The sequence below is a fragment of the Lacerta agilis genome, chromosome 8 (assembly GCF_009819535.1).
Source record: "Lacerta agilis isolate rLacAgi1 chromosome 8, rLacAgi1.pri, whole genome shotgun sequence".
NCBI classification, from domain to species: Eukaryota; Metazoa; Chordata; class Lepidosauria; order Squamata; family Lacertidae; genus Lacerta; species Lacerta agilis.
Window position 1 is genome coordinate 72,420,449 of NC_046319.1, and position 6,002 is coordinate 72,426,450.

Here is a 6,002-nt window from a genome sequence, read left to right on the forward strand (position 1 = left end):
CTCTATTTCCATAAGTTCCTTCTTCTCACTGAACCAGTCTTTCCCGGTTGGAATCCCTGGGCACCTATCCTTGGCCCATAAATCCCTCCAAGTAAGTTTCTTTTTCCATAGGTCACCTGCTGGTTCATTCTTCCTTGGTCTTTGACCACTCCAGCATTATGAGGGCCTTCCTGAGTAAAAGTTTCTTTCTTGCACAGTTGGTTTTGACTACTGCCCAGGCTAAACAATACAGAAGTGTGGGAGCAGTGCAATGGTTGGGAACAACCCTTTTTCTGGTCTGAAAGAAGCAGCCAAATGAGTTTCTTGTATGGCTCCTAGTAAGCATTAACAAGGCTTTGGGAAGGACCCCTCATGTTTCCTTCCTAATGATGCTGTCACCCCAGGAGCTGTTTCCATGGCCCTTCTCTGCTGGCAGGGAGAAATCAGGACACCCTGGAATCAAGGCACAACCCAGGACAGCTTAATGAATTCCATGGTCGTTCTGGCCAAATCAGCACTGTTGAGGGGTATGCATTCAAATCAGGTTTAAAATAACATCTCCTCCAAGGTGAATGTACTCTTGAACTGCAAGGAGAATATGAGAACATTTACAACTCAAAATGGTCATACCTGTTACAGGTGGGTAGCCGTGTTGGTCTGCCATAGTCAAAACAAAATCGAAAATTCTTTCTAGTAGCACCTTAGAGACCAACTGAGTTTGTTCCTGGTATGAGCTTTCGTGTGCATGCACACTTCTTCAGATACACTGAAACAGAAGTCACCAGATCCTTAAATATAGTGGGGGAGTGGGGAGGGGTATTACTCAGAAGGGTGGTGGGAATGGGTGATAGGCTGATAAGTGTGGAAAACCTGTTGACGACTCTAAACGGCTGCAGTTAGTCTTGCAGTCTTACCCCTCCCCACTCCCCCACTATATTTAAGGATCTGGTGACTTCTGTTTCAGTGTATCTGAAGAAGTGTGCATGCACACGAAAGCTCATACCAGGAACAAACTCAGTTGGTCTCTAAGGTGCTACTAGAAAGAATTTTCGATTTTGTTTTGGTCATACCTGGAGGCCCATAGGTTTGGCGTAAAAGACCAATGCACCCTTTATCTGTGTCTTGCAGCTCATTTCCCTCCAGCCAGTAGCAAAAAAGGAAGAGACAGGGATCCCAAGGCCAAGCTCTCATCACTAGGCATTCAACTCCCCCACCCCACCTATGCTGTAAATTATTGAACTCACAAGGAGGAGGCTTATGCAGAACCATAATTACCCATCAATATGAGGCTGGTGTGAGAGTTGTGTAGCATTATAACTGTTACTTCAATTGGAAAATAGAACTATTGTGCAAATTCCAACTCTTTTTTCAAATGGCACAGAAATGGAACGTCCTTGGAAAGTGAAGTCACTCCTACAAATGAAATCTGTGGGGTGGGGGGGGGAATGTTCACAGTCATTTATTAGGGTCTAGGAGTTTGTGGTTCTTGGGGGTCAATGAGAATCTTAATGACTTAATTTTATAAGTGTGTGTGTGTGTGTGTGTGTGTGTGTGTGTGTGAGAGAGAGAGAGAGAGAGAGAGAGAGAGAGAGAGAGAGAGAAGAGATAGTCTATAACTGATTTTTATAATGTCCAGATCAAGGGAACCAATAGTGCTGCTCTATTCTGACATGGCCACACCACACCTGGAATGCTATGCCCACTTTTGGGCACCTTAATCTCGGAAGGATATTTACAAGCTGGACTGTGTGCAGAGGAAGGCAAAATGATAAAGGGTCAGGAAACCAAGCCTTATGTGGAATGGATGAGGGAGTTTAGCATGGAAAGGAGGCAACTGAGCCTTAGCCACTGGACTGGAAGCTGGAAGCTGGAAACTGGAATCATTTGTTAGTTTTCCTCAGGGACGTGGGTGGCACTGTGGCCTAAACTACTGAGCCTAGGGGTTGCCAATCAGAAGGTCAGCAGTTCAAATTCCCATGAGAGGGTGAGCTTCCATTGCTCAGTCCCTGCTCCTGCCAACCTAGACGTTCAAAAGCATGTCAAAGTGCAAGTAGATAAATAGGTACCGCTGCAGCGAGAAGGTAAGTTGCTTTTCGGTGCGGTGCTCTGGATCACCAGAAGTGGCTTTGTCATGCTGGACACATGACGCAGAAGCTGTCTGCGGACAAACGCCAGTTCCCTCGGCCTATAGAGCGAGATGAGCGCCCAACCCCAGAGTCATCCGCAACTGGACCTAACAGTCAGAGGTACCTTTACTAACAGTCAGGGGTACATTTTTACTTCCACCAACGGTGCATAGGAGTTTGCTGAAATCCCAATGCTGCCTCTCATCCTTCCAGTCAAATATATTTATTGGTGAGGGCTGGGGTGGAAACTTGAGAAGCACCTTTGGCTATCAAGGAAGGAGTTGCTTTGCTAAGTAGGGATAACAAAAATAGTGAAGCAAAGAGAAGAACACCCCAACATACACAGCTTAGTGCAAAATGTCCTCTGTGCTTTCTGTACTGTGTGGATAAAAAATACCTTGGGTGGTGGCATAAGCAGGAAATGAGGGTATTGTTCTGTGTCCAAAGCAATGGAAGGAGAGGAAGATGGGCCAAAAGCTGTCCCTCACCTGTTTAAACATCAGTTGCATGTGCCGGATTCCAGCATCCAAACAGCTCCCTGTGGGAAGCCTGAAGGCTGGACAAGACTGTGACAATATTCTGTCTATCAGCAATTCCCAGCACAAGTACTTAGAGGCAAACTTCCTTTGACTGTAGAGGTAGAACATGGCCATTGTGGGTAACTCTGCCCTGTCTAAACCTTTTTTAAAGTCATCTGAGTTGGTGGCCTTCAGGGCTGCTTGTTAGTGTTGCCATATCTTCAAGAGCAAAAGAGCACAGCCAGAGCTGCTGCTAGTCTGCCAGCTGGGGAAAGAGGCATGAGAGCCCAGGGTCACAGACACCCTGCTTCCAGACCCACACAGTGAGTCTACAGCCCTCCTTTCATGATAGTCCTGGACCCATGGACATCTGATGAGCTGCTCTAAGAAGGATTTGTCTGCACTTCAGGGTTCTTCTTATGTTTTGAAAATGGAGGATGAAATTTGAAGCAGGTATAAACAAACAGATGATGAGTCAAAGACTATCTCCCAGTACGAACAATCTGACACAATTAGAACAAGGAGCGGCAAAGTTCCATAAAATGATTTAATTGTCAGTAATTATCTTGGAGTCATTGTATTCTATTCAGTGCCTACCAGTGTGTCCCTGGCACCTTTCAACAGCCCTGAGCTATGGCTCGCTTTGCCAGCTGAGCAGTCACCTGAGCAATACCTTGAGGCTTTCACTGCACTTTGATTAGTGGCCTGGAAGAATGGGGGGGGGGAGTATATTACACCTTCCAACTTAGTAAGACCCCACACCAGGTAAAGGCAAAAACAGAGGCGTTAGCACAGAATTATTTTTTCTACTTTTAATGATGAGCATAGTCAGATGGCCTTTAGCCTTCTTGGAACAAGTTTCTCATTTGGAGCTGTTTCTGGCCCTGCAGTAACATTACCTTACTTTCTACCTCAGCCTTACTGAGCCAGTGTGGTGTAGTGGTTAAGAGTGGTAGACTTGTAATCTGGTGAACTGGGTTTGCGCCTCCGCTCCTCCACATGCAACTGCTGGGTGACCTTGGGCTAGTCACACTTCTTTGAAGTCTCTCAGGCCCACTCACCTCACAGAGTGTTTGTTGTGGGGGAGGAAGGGAAAGGAGAATGTTAGCTGCTTTGAGACTCCTTTGGGTAGTGATAAAGCGGGATATCAAATCCATACTCCTCCTCCTCCTCCTCCTCCTCCTCCTCCTCCTCCTCCTCCTCCTCTTCTTCTTCTTCTTCTTCTTCTTCTTCTTCTTCTTCTTCTTCTTCTTCTTCCTTGCCTGCACCTGAACTGATTGTTTCACTGCCACTGAGTCACCCTCCTTTTCCGGTGTGGGTGCACTAACAGCTTTTGGGGGGGTAATTTGCAGCTGAACCAACAATGTCTCTTCCTCAAGAGGCCTTTGCACATGGCCTGCTGCCTTCCACTTGACTGGTTGAGAGAATGGCCATATTTGTGTAGCCTCTGAATGGAGGAAGCTCCATGGCCATTGCTGGCTCCAGTAGAGACCTTCTCCATAGTTTCATGTGTGGCTGATTCATACTGGCCAAACCTCAAGGCAGGCACAGCAGCAGCAGCTCTGAACGGAAAGGGAGCAGGTGTTTGTGTTTGTGTGTGTAAGGGAGGGACGGAAGGTCTGTGTGAGCCTGTGTGTGCCAAGTGGATGGATGGTGTAGGGAGCCAGCCCAGCACCGGAGTTCAGAGGTTCCTTTCCTCAAATGAGGGGGTTGCCACCACCTCTGCCATCACAACCCTCATTGCCTGCCTGCCTGCCTGCCAGTCACTCTCCCGAGTTGCTTCCCATCTGTGGCCAGGCTGTCCAATTCCTCCCATTTTGTGTGCTTCAGCAATGGATGCAAATTAGAGAGACCCCTCTTAATGAAGGTGACAGCATGGGTTAACTCTTACCTACATTCTTACTGTAGCACCCAGCAGGAATAATCACTGCTGAACATGGCATGCCTTTCTTCCAAAAAGATACAAGAGATCCAGCTTGGAATATAGGTTTTTAGGGCTGCCATTCAATCCCATGACCCTTATCTGGGAACAATCCCCAGTGGGATTTACTCTAGCATACTATTAATAGACTTATTAATTGCCTTCTAAGCCACCGTCTCACAGGAATTTATGTCTAAGATATTGAAAAACAGATAAAAACTTATCTGAGTAGATATATACAGGGCTGTACTGTAAAGATAGAACCGTGCATGCACTTTTGTTTCAAGCTGAGGTTTTTAATCTTTTTTTTTTTTGCTTTCTAGCATGTTGGGGTGTGTACTTGGAGAAAAGGTGTCCAAAAAATGGGTGTAAGTGGGAAATGGCTTACTCCCATACGATCGGACCTCAGCCTTGCCGATAATTCATGGTCTATATGGGGCTAATTGGCCCTGGCAGACTCCCCAGGATGGGGGAGGACTGTCTCGATGACCCGTGGATTGCTCATGATTGCCAACTTACAACAAGATGCAGGGCGCTGGGTCCCAGAGCACGACACGGCTGGCACTCTCCAAAGTTACTCCCATAGCTGGGAATATCTGTTTGATAAGATAGTTAGATTTGGACAATAAACTGACATAGTCTGGACCGAAGAAGATTGAGGGAAAAACCTGCAGAACTGTACAGTCCCTGGTGTTTAAGCTTGGACTACAAAGAAATTCTCAACATGATGTTTGGATTTACGGAGGAGATTGGTACGTTCTTTGTTTTCTTCTTGATATCTACAATTGTTTTCTATGCCAAGCCTCATTAAGGAACCAATTATTTTGTTTTGGAAAGTACAGATGGACTTCTATTTAAAATTAAGTATTTAACTGTGTGCAGCTTTTCTTAGACTTGAAAGACTTGATAAGGACAAAAGAAGAAGCAAGATGGCGATTGTAGATGACGCAGCACCGAATAATAAGAATGCCTCCCTTCTTTGGGAGAAGTGGGAAATACTTGTTAGCTGACTTCATAATGATTTGAGACAATAATTTGGGACAACACATAGCGCAGCTGTTTGCAGAATTTCTTCATTATGAGTGTGAGAGAAGGCTTAATGGATGCCTAGCAGCCCCCGCTCTAGGGCCTGGAGGGGGGAACTGTGTGGTCTCTAGAAAAGCTGATCGATTGCCCAATGATTTATATTTGTGGAATACAGTTCGTTTATATTGCAATATTGCAGACAGTTTGCCTAAGAAACAAGGTGGAAATTATTTTGTCAATAAATCTTAAGGCTTGGATAACAGCCCTGATTGAAATAACTTGGCAGTTGCTGTGTCATTAAATTTCAAAGGATTGATTCAGACTTCAGAGGACAGATTTGGACTACAGCTTGGACTGGAAGAATGGAACGGAGTCAGGAAAAGGTGTGCAGGCAAACAGACAGTGGAATATATACAAATAAAGCTGTACCTG